The following is an 18,315-nucleotide window of genomic DNA, read 5'->3' as shown; positions in this document are numbered from 1 at the left end:
GCTTTCTATCTCACTCCATTCATGTAATATATGTCTGTTTTTGTGCCACTACCATACTGATTTTGTTACTATAGCTTTGTACTATAGTCTGAAGTCAGGGAGCATGATTCCTCCAGCTCCATTCTTCTTTCTCATGAGTGTTTTGGCTACTTGAGTATTAGGGGTCTTCTGTGTTTCCATACAAATTTAAAATTTTTTTGCTCTATTTCTGTGAAAAATACTACTGGTAGTTTGATATGGATTTCAATGAATGTACTCAAGTTCAGTGAATGTACTCAAGTTCAGTGACTCGAGTAGTGTAGTCACTTTAACAATATTAATTCTTCTAATACAAAAACATGGTATATTTTTCCATCTATGTCATCTTCAATTTCTCTCAGCAGTATCTTATAGTTTTTGGAGTATGGGTCTTTTGCCTCCTTAGGTAGATTTATTCTTAGGCATTTTATTCTTTTGATACATGGCAAATGGGGTTGTTTCCTTAATTTCTCTTTCTGATGTTTCAATGTGAGTGTATAGAAATGCTGGAGAGGGTGTGGAGAAAAAGAAACCCTCTTACACTGTTGATGGGAATGGAAATTGGTATAGCCACTATGGAGGACAGTATGCTGCTGCTGCTAAGTCACTTCAGTCGTGTCTGACCCTCAGCGACCCCATGGACTGCAGCCTACCAGGCTCCTGCGTCCATGGGATTTTCCAGGCAAGAGTACTGGAGTGGGGTGCCATTGCTTTCTCCGGAGGACAGTATGGAGGTTCCTAAAAAACTAAAACTATAGTTACCATCACTTCAGTTCAGTTCAGTTGCTCAGTTGTGTCCAACTCTTTGCGACCCCATGAATCACAGCAGGCCAGTCCTCCCTGTCCATCACCATCTCCTGGAGTTCACTCAAAACTCATGTCCATCGAGTCGGTGATGTCATCCAGCCATCTCATCCTCTGTCATCCCCTTTTCCTCCTGCCCCCAATCCCTCCCAGCATCAGAGTCTTTTCCAATGAGTCAACTCTTCTCATCAGGTGGCCAAAGTACTGGAGTTTCAGCTTTAGCATCATTCCTTCCAAAGAGCACCGAGGGCTGATCTCCTTCAGAATGGACTGGTTTGGATCTCTTTGCAGTCCAAGGGACTCTCAAGAGTCTTCTCCAACATCACAGTTCAAAAGCATCAATTCTTCGGCTCTCAGCTTTCTTCACAGTCCAACTCTCACATCCATACATGACCACTGGAAAAACCATAGCCTTGACTAGACAGACCTTTGTTGGCAAAGTAATGTTTCTGCTTTTGAATATGCTATCTATGTTGGTCATAACTTTCCTTCCAAGGAGTAAGCATATGATCCTGCAATCCCATTCCTGGCAATGTATCCAGAGAAAACTCTAATTCAATATGATACATGCATCCCACTGCTTATTGCAGCACTATTTACAATAGCCAAGACTTGGAAGCAATCTAAATGTCCATAGACAGATGAATGGATAAAGAAGATATGGTATACACACACACGCACACACACACACACACACATGTATGTATGTATATGTATATACAATGGACTATTACCTAGCAATAAAAAGAATGAATAATACCATTTACAGCAACATGGATGGACACAGAGATTATCATATTAAGTCAAGTAAGTCTGAGAAAGACAAATATATAATATTAATGTTACTTATATGTGGAATCTGCAAAAAGGATATGAGTGAACATATTTACAAAGCAGAAATGGACTCACAGTCATAAAAAATAAACTTACAGTTACCAAGAGGTATAGCTGGTGGTCATGGGGGGATAAATCAGGAGTTTGGAATTAACATATACACACTACTATATATAAAATAGGTAAATGACAAGAACCTACTACATAGCATAGGGAACTATAGTCAATATCTTATGATAACGGATATTGGAAAATCCATTATGGAAAAATGGATATAATGGAAAAAAAATCTGAAACAGTGTATATATATTATATCTGTATATAATATATATACAACAGTATATATATGTGTGTGTATATAATGAATACTTTGCTGTAAACTTGAAACTAATAAGACATTGCAAATTAACTATACTTCTGTTTTTGAAAACACCCATATAAAACAAAAAATAATTAAAAAACTATTTTTTTTTGTTTACAGATGACATGATTGTCTAAAACTCCAAAGAACTGAGAAACAAACAACTCTCAAGGAACTAATCAGTGAACATAGCAAGGTCATAGGACACAAGCCTAATATTCAAAAGTCAAATGTTTTCTTATATACCAGTAATAAGCAATTGAAATTAAAACAATTACAATGGCACCAGAAGCTGAAATGCTTAGGTATAAATTTAACAAATATGTACAAGATATATATGTGGAAAACTACAAAACTTACGAAAGAAATAGATGAAAATCAATAAATGGAATAATTCTGTGTTCGTGGACTGGAAACACAGTCATGAGAAATATTAATGAGAGGGCTGGGACTAAAGCTTCTATTTTCAGATCCTCAAACCAGAAAAGAACTTTAATTTGAGGGACTGGGTTTGATGACTTCTTAATAAGAACAACTTTTAAAAATTAGCCTATTGATTAATTGTCTGATTTGTTTATCTTTGCTGTTAGAAGGCAATGCATGCTTAGAGTGAAAAATTCAAACAGTATAAAAGGTTATGAAAAGTAAGTTTTTCTCCATTCCAAGAAGTAATTATAGTTATCATTTTCTGGTATGATTTTCCACAAACATTCTAATCATATACTATCTTTCAGAAGTGAAATCAGAGCTTGTAGCTCAAAATGCTAACAAGAATGTTGACTTTTTCATTTGTGTAATCTTTGTAAACCATACATATGTGGAAACTTTTACTTTCCAGTTTGAATTGTTCTATTTTTTTTTAACAGAGTACTTACCTAATTTTGTTGTTAACTAAATCATAGTTAATTCATAGCTACTAATTTTATAGTTAACATGTAAAATTTCTGATGTCTACTGCCTTCTATTCTGTTTGGGCAAATAATTCAAAAATGAGGTCACAGTTGGTGAGATTTTTCCCATTCTTTCCAACTGGGCATTGAATGTGAATATGTATGTGGAGCTTGACAAGGAGAAATTAGCTAGAAAAGATGGAAAGCAAGAGAGAAGAAAAGATATCTTTCTTCTTATGTGTCTCCAGGTCCTCCTGGATGTCTTAGGAGGGGCACAGGGGTGTCCTGGGTCATAAGATGTTTCCTGTGGACAGCACTATTCTGGAAACACATTAGAAGCAGTGGTCAGAGCCTTAAGGTGCAGCAGGTCTTGAAAACCTGATTTCTAAACCTTTTAGAGGCCTGAGCCTATAGAATTTTCCAGGGTCTGATTGTGGGTAGGGAAGCCGTGCATCTTTATAAACATCCCTCTACCTCCCCATTCAGAGTCTCATAATCTTCTGCATTCAGCAAAGTCAATGTGAGTGAAAAGGGAAATGTACAGAGAGCACGAATCCATCATGACCATCTTCAATACCTGGCCCTGATGAAAACCAATTCTATCTTCCTAGTTTTCCTGTTCATAATGTCCTGCAAACCATCACAGACATAACATAGTTTAGAAAGCAAACTACAAGCCATTTTAAGGAACTTAAAAATTAGTCTAAGAAGGAGGAGTTTGCTATGCAAGAATGAACACTGTGATGATGCTGGTACATAGCAGTTGTCTTGACCAATGTCATATATGAATTCTGCATCCTGGGATTTCTATGTGTTTTGAGGTTGAAGCAAACAGGGTTCTGTTCTTTAAGTCATAGCACAAGCATTAGTGTGGGGCCTGTGCTGAGGTTAGGGCTGAAGTGAGGTCTGGGGCAGGGTTTGGAGAAAGAACAGGGAACATGAAAAATTGGAGACTGGCTTCCTGTTGCCCTTGAAGAAGTTAAGATTAAGGAGGGGAGGCGGAACATTTGAACAACCTTAAAAGCATTATTTTAGCAGAAATCAAATAACATGTCAATATCAGGAATTCCTTGAAGGGTGCAGGAGCTTGTGTGGGAGTATAGAGAGAAGCAAAGAGGATGTGGTCGGAAGATTTTACGCTTGCAGAGGGCTGTCTAGAGGCATCTTTCAGTGGTGATTGGCAGGCTGTCCTCCATTCACTATCTGGAGGCTGTGTGTAGCACGGTCATATTCCCAAACGCTCTGCTTTTGTAGTCCAGCCAGATGAGGCCTCATTCATTGCTTAGAATTTATGGGATGCCCTGTTTAGAAGTCCTTTGGCTTAGTGACGTTTCTATAATACAGCACTTTGTGACTATACAGAATGTGCAGCCCACTACCATGAGCCCCAGGGGGAATCAGGTGGTTCTCGTGTTGATCCCTTGAAGAGCTGACTCATTGGAAAAGACCCTGATGCTTGGAAAGGCTGAGGGCAAGAGGAGAAAGGAGCTACAGAAGATGAGATGGTTGGATAGCATCACTGACTCAATGGACCTGAGTCTGAGCAAACTCAGGGAGATAGTGAAGGATAGGCAGGCCTGGTGTGCTGCAGTTCATGGGGGTCACAAAGGGTCAGACAGAACTTAGCCACTGAACAACAACTCTCCCTGGAAAATATTGGTTCTCATCTTTCCAGTGCTCATACCTTGGTGAAGATAATGTAGTTGATATTTTTGGTTCTCATCATTTCTCAGGGGAATAATTGTGTTTTCAATGTCCTCTGAAGAACGCCTTGGATTGCTCTGAAAAAGCACTATCTGAGCCCAGGTGTCCATCACATCTGCAGATGTGAGGAAGGGCAGCCTGGGTGAGTCAGATGCCTCCCGTCACCCAATGAATCACCTGGAAACCTTATTAGGAACTTTCCAATGACAGGCTCCCATATATTTACTTGACATCACTAGGTTCTTTTGACTCTAGCTTGCTCATCTCAGAAAGTAGGAAGGCGATGCTGGGTGCTGTCAGCTGTTATGTGTCTGCTCTGGGGATCTCATGGCCATAGAAGTGTTAATCCTTAACCAATGCATTTTATTTTATTTTATTTTTTTTTTGAGACTGAGAAAGGTAAATATCTTATTTTTGAACCTCTTACATATTGGGATATAATCTTAGTGATTTTCTTTTGAACAATAAAGTGATATTTAAGCAACTGACAATTTTCTGTGAAAGGATATTTTTAGTTTAGAGGTACTTATCTTGGGTGGGTGTATTATTTTGGTCCAATTCATTTCATTACTATTGTTTATATTCTTTGTATGGTAGATTTTATATAAATTTCAGTTCAGTTCAGTTCAGTCACTCAGTCGTGTCTGACTCTTTGCGACCCCATGAATCGCAGCATGCCAGGCCTCCCTGTCCATCACCAACTCCCGGAGTTCACTGAAACTGGTCCATTGAGTCAGTGATGCCATCCAGCCATCTCATCCTCTGTCGTCCCCTTCTCCTCCTGTCCCCAACCCTTCCCAGGATCACAGTCTTTTCCAATTAGTCAACTCTTCGCATGAGGTGGCCAAAGTATTGGAGTTTCAGCTTTAACATCATTCCTTCCAAAGAACACCCAGGACTGATCTTCTTTAGAGTGGACTGGTTGGATTTCCTTGCAATCCAAGGGACCCTCAAGAGTCTTGTCCAACTGTATGCTGTTTCAGTAGTTTTTCTTGAATGTGATTTCTAGGTTAAATCTGTCTGATAATTACCTCTACACTATTGGTGGGTCCAGCCCAACATTTTGGATGATGTACTCTGCATATAAGTTACATAAGCAAGGTGACAATATACAGCCTTGATGTACTGCTTCCCAATTTGTAACCCATGATACCATTACCATAATCAAAATAGATAGGTGTGTTTAGAACCTCCCAAATTTTTTTAGTACTCCTTTGTTTTGGTGTGTGAGTGTGTGTGTGTATGTATGTTAAGAACACTAACCAAGAGATCTACTGTCTCAATCAATTTTACGTGCACAATGATGTATTAACCAAGGCACTCTGTAGTGCATCAGATTGGTAGAAATGATTTTTCTGGCATAACTGAAACTTTACTTCCATTGAACAGAAACTGCATTTCTCCCACCCCTCAGCCCCTGGCAGTCACTCATGTACTCTCTCCTTCCATGGTTCCATTTTAGATTTGTCATATGAGTAAAATCCCATAGTATCTGTGTTTCTGGACTGGCTCATTTCACATAGCATAATGAACTCCAGGTGCATCCATGTTGTCTCACAAGGCTGAATTCTTTTTGTGAGTCTGAATCATATTCCAGTGTATGTTGACGCCACATGTTTTCCCTCCACTCACCTATTGATGGACTCTTGGTTCATATCTTGGCCGGAGTGAACATCAGAGTGAAGATGTCTCTTTGAGATACTGATAACAATTCTTTGGATGTATCCCCAGAAGTGGAATTTCTGGATCATATAATTGTCCTATTTATTCATTTTAAGTTATTATTAACTTCAGCAAAATTTGCTGCACACAGATTTTCTAGTTGCAGCAAGCAGGGGCTACTCTCTAGTTGTGGAGCATGGTCTTCTCATTGCAATGGCTTCTCTTATTGCCCAGAAAAGAGTCTAAGGTGCCTGGGTTTCAGTAGTTGTGGCACAGGGCTTAACTGCCTCTCAGTGTGCAGGATCTTAGTTCTGGGACCAGGGATTGAATCTGTGTCCCTTGTACTGACAGATGGATTCCTAACCACTGGATCACCAAGAAGTCTCTCTTATTTTTAATTTTTGAAAAACCTCCAATTTTCTCTTCTATAGGTCCTGCATTATTTTACATTTCCAACCAATGCATTTTAATAGTGTCAAGTTCAGAATGGAAAGGAGCTTGGTGCTGGTGCTAAGTCGCTTCAGTCGTGTCCAACTCTGTGCGACCCCATAAACGGCAGCCCACCAGGCTCCCCCATCCCTGGGATTCTCCAGGCAAGAACACTGGAGTGGGTTGCCATTTCCTTCTCCAATGCATGAAAGTGAAAAGTGAAAGTGAAGTCGCTCAGTCGTGTCTGACTCTTCGCGACCCCATGGACTGCAGCCTACCAGGCTCCTCCATCCATGGGATTTTCCAGGCAAGAGTACTGGAGTGGGATGCCATTGCCTTCTCCAGGAAAGGAGCTTAGTGGTATCTAAAACATTCTGCAGTCTCAAGTTAGGAGCAGCTCCTTTTCTCTCCTAGAATTTTATGTAAGGACCTACTGTTTATCCTGGCACTGTTACTCTGTGCCAGGCACAGTGCTTTAGACCAAGCATTAGATCTCTCCTCTAATTCTTTCATTTAGCTCTCACATTAAATGAGGCCCAATCCCAGGTGGCGCTAGTGGTAAAATATCTGCCTGCCAGTGCTGGAAATGCCGGAGATGCAGGTTTGATCCCTGGATTGGGAAGATCCCCTGGAGGAGGGCATGGCAATTCCAGTATTCTTTCCTGGAAAATCCCATGGACAGAGGAGCCTGGCAGGCTACAGTCCATGGGGTTGCAAAGAGTCTGACACGACTTAGCACACCCCTTCCAGGTGAGGAAACTGAGGGGATGCTTTAAGAATGCTTTCTTAGTTAACTCAGTCAATGTCCCATCACTGGACTTGTCAGAACAGTGGAAACACCAAGTTCACCTTCCTTTGCTACTTTTTTAATTTTTTAAATTAATTAATATTTTTTGGTTGTGCTGGGTCTTCGTTGCTATGTGTGGGCTTTCCAGTTGCAGTGAGCAGGGGCTACTCTTCATTGTGGTGGGTGGGCTTCTCACTGCAGTGACTTCTCTTTTTTTGCAAAACAAAGGCTCTGGGGTTCTTGAGCTTCAGTAGCTGCAGCTCTTGGGCTCAGTAGTTGTGGTTCATGGAATGCAGAGCGCAGACTCAGGAGTTGCGGCGCACGGGCTTTAGTTGCTCTGTGTGATGTGCGGTAAACCCATATCCGTTGCATTAGCAGGAGGGCTCTCATCCACTATGCCCCCAGGGAAGCCCCACTTTGTTACTTTTTAGAAGTCCTCGTGCAATGTGGATTCATCTGAAAGCATTAAACTCAGGTTTGTTAACCTCAAGGAAGATGTGCTAGGTGTGGGGAGCAGACTGTTTAAATCACCATTGAAGATGTTTGAGGACTAGGGGAGAAGTTTTGATTCAGTATTCACCTCTCTTCTTCAGTGAATAACACACAAATTTCACCAAATTTACCCAGTGCCCACAACCCCCGTAAAACATTTGTTGTGTTCAGTTTCCCTTTTATCTGTTGGCCTAATTCATCTGTAAGCCCATCTTCAACCATTCTTTCTTTTTCAAATTGTTTTCTTGTTATCTGCCTCCAAACTGATTATCTTACATTATTTAGCTGTTTCTGAATAAGATTATACTTGGAATTAAATTTTTTCCTGCTCCATGACATCAATAAAGATAAATAAATTCAGTACCAAATACAAGGAAGAGATAGCTTTGCTATTTCTTTACTAAAACCTGCAGTTTTGCACTTCTCTAGTTTGGGGGAGTCAAGTTCAGCCCCATGCCAGCCTTTATCACGTGTCCATCTGAACCTTAGTTTTGATCTCTGGAAATCAGTGATAGGTATGAATCATACGTGTCCAACCATCTCAAGGCTGTTGTGAGGACAAAAGAAGTTAATAATATGCTCCAAAGTACTTGGAATATATATGAATCTATATATATATATATTCATTGGCATATAAACAGATGAAAGGTTGTATGAGCAGTTGTGGCATTGACCTTTCTCTTGTGTCTTCTGCCCTGGCCCTCTCCTACTCACACTCAGTCTCAGATGTGTTGTCATGTCTCTCTGAAGATCCCATTGAAACACCCTATGTACACTTGTTGTTGTTCAGTGACTCAGTCATGTCTGACTCTGTGGTCCTATGGACTGCAGTATGCCAGGCTTCCCTGTCCTGCACCGTCTCTCAGAGCTTGCTCAAACTCATGTCCATTGAGTCAGTGATGCCATCCAACCATCTCATCTTCTACCATCCCCTTCTCCTCCTGCCTTCAATCTTTCCCAGCATCATGGTCTTTTCTGATGAGTCAGCTCTTCACATCAGGTGGCCAAAGTATTGGAGCTTCAGCTTCAGCATTAGTCCTTCCAATGAATATTCAGGATTGATTTCTTTTAGGACTAACTGCTTTGAATTCCTTGCAGACTTGAAGACTCTCGAGTCTTCTCCAACACCACATTTCAAAAGCATCAATTCTTTGGTGCTCAGTCTTCTTTATGGTTCAACTCTTATATCCATACATGACTACTAGAAAAACCATAGCTTTAACTATATGGACCTTTGTCTCAGTTCATTTCCAAGGCAAACCATTCAATATCACAGTAATCCAATGCCGGGAGCCGGCATATTGCATATTGAGTTCATATTGCATATTGAGTGCAGCACTTTCCACAGCATCATCTTTCAGGATCTGGAATAGCTCAACTGGAATTCTATCACTGCCGGTAGCCAGCGTGAGGAACTCCACCCATGACAAAGATCATGAGGAAGGAGGCTCGGCATACTCAAAGGCGGGATCGAGCCTCAGGAGTCCCCCATCTACCCCCAAAACCAGAGTCTGCCTACTTTCTGCTTTGTGCTTTCACCTACACCTCTGACTTTACGGGGGGCTGTCCCCCACTACCTCTCTCTGAAAAAAGAGTTAGCTTACAGCTCCAGTTAATAATTCCTGGGTGTGACAGTGTTTAACCTACAAACTCCTTTGGAAATCCTCTAGCCTGCCTGAATAGGTTTTTCTGGCCACATGTGATTGTTCAGAACCTCCCAACTGTGAGAGGCAGGAGATGTTCTAAACTGTCTAAACACAGATTCTTTTGAGTAGTTAAAAGATTGATTAGAAATTGTATTGGTGAAGGGATTTTCACTTGTTGGGCCAATGTTTGCTGCTAAGTTTCCATATCCCTTACCTGCTGTGTCCCTGACAGTGTATTGATTAATATAATTGGTGTAAGTAGTAGCTTTAATGTTTGTAACCTGGGACCCTTGAGTTAATTCTTTTTCTTGTTATAGCCCACCACATCTTTGCGCTGTAGGAATGCAACTTTATCTAATGCTTTTGGAGGGTGGCTCCTGACCAATCACCTTTAGAGAAAAATAAGTTTTCTGAAGAAAAGGTCTTAAAATGTTAACAGGCCTCCAGGCCAGAAGATGATGCAAATCACCTAAGCTTTTGCATATGATAAGTTTGCAGGAAGAAAGCCTGGCTTGCTGCAAGACTCTACCCCTTCCCCCATTATCCTCTATGCATAACTTAAGGTATAAAAACTACTTTGGAAAATAAAGTGCGGGCCTTGTTCACCGAAACTTGGTCTCACCATGTCGTTCTTTCTCTTACCTTCTGGCTGAATTATTCAACCTCTTTTCTCCACTGAATTTCCTCACTGAGCTATCCTTATTTCAGCCTCTTTTCTCCACTGAATTTCCTCACTGAGCTATCCTCATTCTATTACTCTTTATATCCTTAATTAACGTTTAATTAAGCAATTGTTTCCTGATCCTCGCCTACGCCGTCTCTCCTTCGAATACCCTGGATCAGCCGGGGCTGGTCCCCGGCAATCCAAGTCTATGCCCCAATCACTAATGCCAAGGAAGCTAAAGTTGAACAGTTCTGTGAAGACCTACCATACTTTCTAGAACTAGCACCAAAAAAAAAAAAAAATGTCCTTTTCATCATAGGGAACTGGAATGCAAAAGTAGGAAGTCAAGAGATACCTGAAGTAGCAGGCAAGTTTGGCCTTGGAGTACAAAATGAAGCCGGGCAAAGGCTAACAGAGTTTTGCCAAGAGAACACCCTGGTCATAGCAAATACCCTCTTCCAACAACACAACAGATGACTCTACACATGGACATCACCAAATGGTCAGTACCAAGATCAGATTGATTATATTCTTTGCAGCTGAAGAAGGAGAAACTCTATACAGTCAGCAAAAACAAGACCAGGAGCTGACTGTGTCTCAGGTTATCAACTCATTATTGCAAAATTCAGATTTAAGTTGAGGAAAGTAGGGAAAACCACTAGACTATTTGGGTATGACCTAAATCAAATTCCTTACGATTATACAGTGGAAGTGACAAACAGATTAAAGGGATTAGATCTGATAGACAAACTGCCTGAAGAACTATGGATGGAAGTTCATAACTTTGTACAGGGAAGTGGTGATCAAAACCATCCCCATGAAAAAGAAAAGCAAAAAGGCAAGATGGTTGTCTGAGAAGGCCTTACAAATAGTTGAGAAAAGAAGAGAAGTAAAGACGAAGGACAGAAGGAAAGGTATACCCATCTGAATGCAGCATTCCAAAGATTAGCAAGAGGAGACAAGAAAGACTTCCTAAAGGAACAATGCAAAGAAATAGGAGAAAAGAACAGAATGGGAAAGACTAGTGATCTCTTCAAGAAAATTAGAGATACCAAGGGGACATTTCATGCAAAGATGGGCACAATAAAGGACAGAAATGGTATGGATGTAACAGAAGCAGAAGGTATTAAGAAGAGGCAGCAAGAATACACCATGTACACTAGGGCTGCCATAACAAAGTACACAGACTGTGTAGCTTCAATGGCAGAAGTTTATGTCCTCACAGTTCTGGAGCCTGAAAGTCCAAGATGAAGATGTTGTCAGGGTTGATTTCCTGTGAAGGCCTCACTGTTCTGGCTAATAGATGGCCATCTTCTCCTGTGTCTTCATGGTCTGCCTTTTATGTGTGCATCCAAGGTTTTCCCTCCTATAAAGACATCATTGCATTAGGACCTGATCTAATGACTTCATTTAACCTTAATTTTCTCTTTAAAGACCTTATTTCTCAGTACGTCACATTGGGAAGTACTGGGAGTTAGAAATTCAGCATATGACTTTCGGGATGACAAAATTTAGCCCACAGCACCTCGTTGCTGTTTCCCCATCTCTGTCCTTCCAAGAAGCCCTTTCTGGGTATTTTCACAGCATCTTGTATATTTTCCCTATCACAGCACTTATCACTGCTTCAATTTCTTATTTACTTGTTTATATTTCACACTAGACTCATAAATCTGAGTAGAACTCTGCTTTGTTCTCCCTGTATTTTCAGTTCCTGGAGCAAATAGATTTCTAATTAATCCTTGAATATTTGTTGAATGGTTAAGTTCTTGTTATCACCTCTAACTATATGAAATTAGACTGAGTATTTATTCCATATTTATGATGTCTCAGATAGTATATGTGTCTTATTTCATGTAAAAATTACAAGAGCCCCATGAGGTAGATATTGTTATACTACTAACATCCTTGTTTTATAGCTGAGCTATTTGAGGCACAGAAAGGTCAAGCAATTTACCCAAGGTCAAAGAGCAAGTCATATTGGTGAAGATGGAATTTGAACCCAGGAAGTATAACTTCAGAGTCTTCATGGTTAAATACAATACTGTTTCTTGGTAGAACAACAATGTGTGTTACAGTTATACCAGCTGCTGACTGGTCCAAGTTGATCCCAATTCTCCCTCTAATCCATGTCCTAAACTAAGGGTTTTTTTTTGTTTTTAATGATTGTCTTAAGAGTGATAAAATGGAGGTAGAAGGAAGGGAGGGGAGCAATCAGCGTGTTTGGGGCACAACTTAAGGGTTGTGTTTGGAACCAAGTTAGTGGGAAGAGAAATAGTGAAGGAGGTGTAGAAGAGGCAGTCTAGATGAGAGTGGACTCACTACAATTCTCATCATCCCTCTTATCTTAGAGGTGAACAACTTACAAAGTCTTTACAGCCTTCAAAACACTCTCCCTTTTATCATCTCATGTGATTTTTTGAAGCAGTCAACTGACATAAACTGAGAAGATATTATTATCTGTGTTTTATTGGTAAGGAAACCGATTGAAAGTGGTGAAGTACATTGGCCAACATTGGCAAGCTAATCATTGCAGATCCATAAGATTAAATTCTAAGCCTTTGCCCATTTCTTCCTGGGATTGAGTTCAATATGGGAAAGAAGTAGAGAGAGAATTTCAGGGTGAACACCGTCAATCCAGAGGAGAGAAGAGAAAGAGTGTCCTGCAAAGGAGGCTGAATTGGATTGCTAGGAAACTTTGAAGGAGAACTAGGAAGTTGCTGGTGGCAGAAGTCAACGGACCAGGGAGCCTCAAGAATTGAACTCATCAAGGGAGCTGACTTACATGATGGCTTGATGCATGTGAATGCGCAGAAGTTGGCAATCAGGAGATCACCGAGCATGTTCTAGAGCCTGTTCTCAGTGCTACAGTGTGGTCAGGTCTCAGCTGTTGTCCAGGTGAACTCCTCTCTCTGAATGTAGTTTGTATTTTTTTCTCTAGAATTTCCATTAGTTGAATAACACCAAATTGCTAGATACCTTTTTATTTGCTTTTGTTTGTTTGAATTCTCTTTGCCTGAAGACATATATCTTTGATCTTTCCTCAGGATGAGTCCTCTGTAGCAGATTTGTTTGCAACTCCAAAGTACATGTTTGCTCTGGCCTCCCCCTTCACACACCCAGGTCCCCTTTGTTGTAATGCAAACAAGACTATTATTTTAAAACCACTATCTCTGAGATTTGGCATCTTAATTTTCACCTTGACTTTCTTCCCTTTCCTTCCATGGGCTAGAATTAAAAATTAGGTATGTTTTAGAAATACGTCTAGAATTAGAAATGACAGTTTCTTCCTTGTACCTTATGGGTTCCTTAGCTTTCGTTCCTCCCTCTAATCCGTTTGCTGACTCTCTAAATTGTTGTGCTGTGGTGGCTACTCTTTGAGATCATCAACATCTAATGAGGATGTGATGTGTTTAACTGGTGTTGCAAGTCTGCAATGAGGTCATTGAACCCAAGACAGGTGAACGTAATGTTATTTGTTTAACTTCTAACAATTCTTATGGATTCTCTATTCTTTCTGCTAGAATTAAGCCTCATTACTGAATTTTCTTGTTTACCAGGATAAGAGCACACTAGCTTGAGGTAGATACACTATTCTGGTTGCAGATAACTTTGGGGGAGGATCATGGGGTGAAACAGTGCTTGGTCTGGATGCTTTTCTATACTTTAGCAGAATATCTTGTGACCAGAAACCTAGACATTTAATTTGCAAACTGGATGTAATTCACTTTTTGACAAAGTGTTTCAGCCCAGTATTGGTGTACAGAGACTTGAGTATTCATTGCTGCCTCACCTCTCTCCCTTGATGTGGAGAACTTGGGTACTGTCTGTCTTGTATCTAAATTATAGGTGATGAATTTGTCTTTGGATGAGCAGTGTGACCCTCCAAACATAATCAACTCATTTTTGTCTCTGAGGCTTTGATAATTGCTTTATTCTCAAGTTCTCATCCCCATTTTTCCTGCCTATGCATATTCTGCCTGCTCTTTAAATTCAGTGCAGGTGCTATCTCTTCTCAGAAGCCTTCCATGATATGAAAGTGAACAGTCCTCCTCTGTATTCTAATAGCTCTTGTCGTCTCTAGCCATGACCTAATGTACGTTACTAATTTATTTTCTGAGTGTTTAATCTTTGCCACTAGATTCTAAGCTCTCCAAGGCCAATGACTCTGCCCTTTTCAATCTTTGTATGACCAGCATCTTTCTAGCACAGAGATTTGTTTGTAGTAGGTGTGAAATAAATGTGTGATATTGGTTGATTTATGAGCATGCTCTCTAACACAAGACATATGGAGTTCATTGGCTTGGTGCTTGAGTGTCAGCACCCCCACTACCACCCCTTTCTCCAAGTTATCCTCTTGGCCTGGTCCAGCTGAAGCTGTGGAAAGTAGATAAATCACTCAGCTCCTAGGTCAGACAGCTCAGAGACAAATGAACACAGCAGGTTGTTGCCACTATAATGATGCAGTGGCTGTGCTGTTTGCCAGTTTCTGGACAACAATAGATTGCCTTCCTTCCCTTAACTTTAATTCCGTTTCTCATAAGCCTGAAATTGCACTTGTTTTTTCCAACTTTTTCACCCCACCCTGCCCTAGTTCATGTCAGTGTTCCTTAACTAACATTTTTATGGCTTGAAAATCAATTCTGTACCAGATATAAAGACATACTCTGTCTCCAGCCTTTGTTCTCAGTACCAGCTTCAGCACCCTGTGTTAGCTCAGTGCTGTGGCTTCAGTCCTACTGGATGGTTTCTAGTCTCTGATTCTTTTTATTTGAACTCTGGTTAGATCTGTGTTGATGTTTATGAAATAGATTTTCTCATGTTCTCTTTTCATCAGTTTATTCCTAGATAATAGAATCTTTGGAATTATGGAACTGAAAAGATAACTGGTTTGAACAATTCTTGTTAATTGAAAGCCTCACGTATTCTCTCCAGTTCAACCTGATGATTTTGGAAAAAAAAGGAAAGACTTGTGGGCTAAAGCAGAGGATTTGGAAAAGCCTAGTGATTTTCAATGGCCAGGTTTAGAGTAGTATTCAAGATCCCTTACAACCCAGATTCAGATTACTTTGTTTTTGCTTTATGCCAACTACGCGGGGGGGCGGGGGAGGGCGGGGGGGGGGGGCGGGGGGGTGGGCAGTCTTTAAAGTCAGCACCATGGACAGGGGTGATTAGCTCAGGGAAAGATTGTAGCAAAACTTGCTCTGGGGAAGTTTAGTAGGGCACAAAGGGACCACTTTTAATTCTTAGGGATGACTTTATTTAAAGACACATGCATTGTGAGTTCAGAAACTTCATAAAGGACACGTTTGCTGCCCTAAACAATCATCCAAAGTAAAATAATCAGTTAAAAAGCACACACAAAACACAGAGCATGTTCTTTGGAATCAAAATATCAAAACTTGAATTCTAACTTTTAAAATATTTCCTAAGTGTATGACTTTGGGCTGATACCTTCTCTGAGAACCAGTTTCTTTTTGTGTAGATTTGGGAATCTACTACTGTTAGAAACTCCTTGCCATTGCTACTAGCATAGCCCTTGGTATCTTTCTGCAGTCCCCTCACTGCCCTGTCTGCTACTGAATGCTGGTGGATCACAGTATATCCCAGTGTTCATCCCTGGCACTCACCTGACACAGTCCAGCCTTGACGCACTGGACACAACACAGACACTTCTGTCTCTACCAGACACTGTGTGGCAGCCTATGGCACAGAGGCCTTTCTGGGCAACCTATATAGAGCTGGGCTTGCTAGCTCTTTTGTTTGCATACACCAGATTTGAGACGGGCTATCATTAACCAAATGGAGAGCAGCTGTGCTTACTGAGAAAGTGTGCTTCCTCAGATTTGTGGACATGTTAGAAATTCCACAGACAGAATGTCTGGCTCAAGAGGCCTCAGGAATGTGTGAAAATGCCTCAGTTAATGTTCCAGAAAAACCCCTTTCTCTTTGGCCTAATCTCTCCTGAGCTGATCTAGTGATGAATTCTTAAATTTCCCAATTAGATGATTATGCATTTGGGATGAGTAGGACTTTTCTCTGTTAAAAGGCAAATTCCAATAGCAGGATTTCACATTAAGCAGTTCCCAGACAGTGACACCTCCTTTAGTGTGAATTAGGGGCTGGCAACTTCCTCTAGAACTTAAACACAGAGCTGGAAAGAGACCATATGAGGGAGAAAAAAGTCCAGAATACAAATCCCCTTACCTGGAGGCTACTAGAATGGGGAGAAGCTCACACATGGAAGGCAGAGCTGCCAAAGACCATGTACGCACACCTCCAAGTTGTGTCCAGAGTTGCCACTGGCTGAAGTTAGATTTATTTTTATTTGTTCTTGCAATATGATCAAACTTATGATTTGACATCTCTTCCACCTTTCTCTCTCTCTCTTCCCCAACACTCTATATTTTTATCTCTTCTACCTTTTGTCTCCATTCTCACTGGTCCAGGATCCAAGTTGCCACCAGTATCTTACAGTGCATATTACCTTCTGTGCATGTGTGCTAAGCTGCTTCAGTCATGTCTGACTCTTTGCAACCTTGTGGACCATAGCCTGCCAATCTCCTCTGTCCATGGCATTCTCCAGGCAAAAATACTGGAATGGGTTGCTATGCCTTCCTCCAGGGGATCTTACCAACCCAGGGATCGAATTCGTGTCTCTTAGTCTCCTGCATTGACAGGTGGGTTCTTTACCACCAGTACCACCCCCAAAATGACTTGTGGTGACACAATTTCTGGAATGGTGGTATAAGATGCTCCATGGACCCTCTCCATTCAGAGTCTCTGGAAATCGTCTTCAGGGTATACAGCAAATGAAATATTTACTCAAGATAGTTTACTAAATCTCAATAAGAGCATTAACAGTGTGAAACATTTGTGCCACAATTCATGTCCCTCCCTTCTCACTCTCCCAGCTACCCTAACACCCACTCCAGGCAAATGCAACCAGGATCACAGGTCTCCCTTTTCACTCAGTTCCCTGATAAGGGCTGTGATGTCTCTTGGGGAAGGACAGGCCATCAGGACATCTCACCCTACCAGCATGTCTCACCCTACCAGCCCTCCCATCTCTGTGTTTCAGAGGCTTTATTCCTAGCAAGAATAACTAAGAGGTCTGGGGCTTTTTACCTCTACCCAGTCCCCACTTATAAGGTGGAAAATATACTTCAGGCATGGAAGGCCAGAGATAGAGGGACCCAGTCACCTCACCCTAGCTTGGTTATAAGGCAAAGGCTCCTTTCCAGGAAATGCAAGCTGCAAAGACAAGGCTGCTGTCCTAGCCCATAATACTGTTAAAGGACAAGGATCAGGGGTGTGACTCTGAGAGAAGTAGGTCATTGTCCCTGCTCCCAGCTATGGAGCAATGGTACAGGTTTGCTGCTCAAGAGGAGAGGCAGGCCATAAGAATTAGAGCTCTAAAGCTATCCCTGAGAGAGCTGACTTTATTTGTACCATGGTATGAGGAAGTTCAAACCCAGGAGTATTCTTCAAACCAATGGACATTATAGTGACAAGCAATTAAGAGGAAATTGTTAGTACTGTGGGACCAACAAGCTAAACCATATAGAAATTAGACCATATAGAAATTTACCAGCGAGAACTATAGAAAGAGATCGCTAACAAGAACCCTCCTGGGGTTAAAACAAACCTCCGAGACTGTCCTCAAAGATTACCCCTGCAAAGGGACCTGCATTTAATTGCAACAGACTGTGGAACAATTTATGCTCCAGGGCATTGTCAAAATAATAAAATAATCAGTCAGCAATTAGTGGAGGCTAATAGCTGGGCACAGTATCAATGGAGGCAGACAACAGAGAGATCAGCAAAAGAGACAGAAAGATCACTAATAAAATCACTGCGATCCCAGAGTGACGATATGCATGCCCAAGGCTGAACCCTCTGAGCAGGGATATCAGAGGCTGCTTTCTTAGGGAGAAATAAGCTACAAAATAATCCAGCCAGCTCATCAAACAAATAGCAAACAACAACAAACCCCAGAGGAGGAGATTAGCATACAGAGGTACATT

At 41.1% G+C, this 18,315-nt stretch overlaps 1 long non-coding RNA gene across 1 annotated transcript in view; it reads left to right on the top strand.

Moving 5' to 3' along the window:
• The window catches only part of LOC147362812 (uncharacterized), a 38,795-nt gene extending 36,230 nt beyond the window's left edge, over positions 1-2,565 (top strand). Inside the window, exon 3 of the long non-coding RNA XR_015136521.1 lies at positions 2,138-2,565. This is a non-coding gene — a long non-coding RNA (uncharacterized LOC147362812). The remainder of the gene's footprint in view (positions 1-2,137) is intronic.
• The last annotated feature ends 15,750 nt before the right edge of the window (positions 2,566-18,315 follow it).

The sequence above is a fragment of the Bos grunniens genome, chromosome 11, assembly GCF_055505025.1.
Source record: "Bos grunniens cultivar Pamir isolate PY7600 chromosome 11, Bosgru_T2T1.0, whole genome shotgun sequence".
Taxonomy (NCBI): Eukaryota; Metazoa; Chordata; class Mammalia; order Artiodactyla; family Bovidae; genus Bos; species Bos grunniens.
Note: the sequence above shows the minus strand (reverse complement) of the source record. Positions and strands in the feature narration are given on the sequence as shown.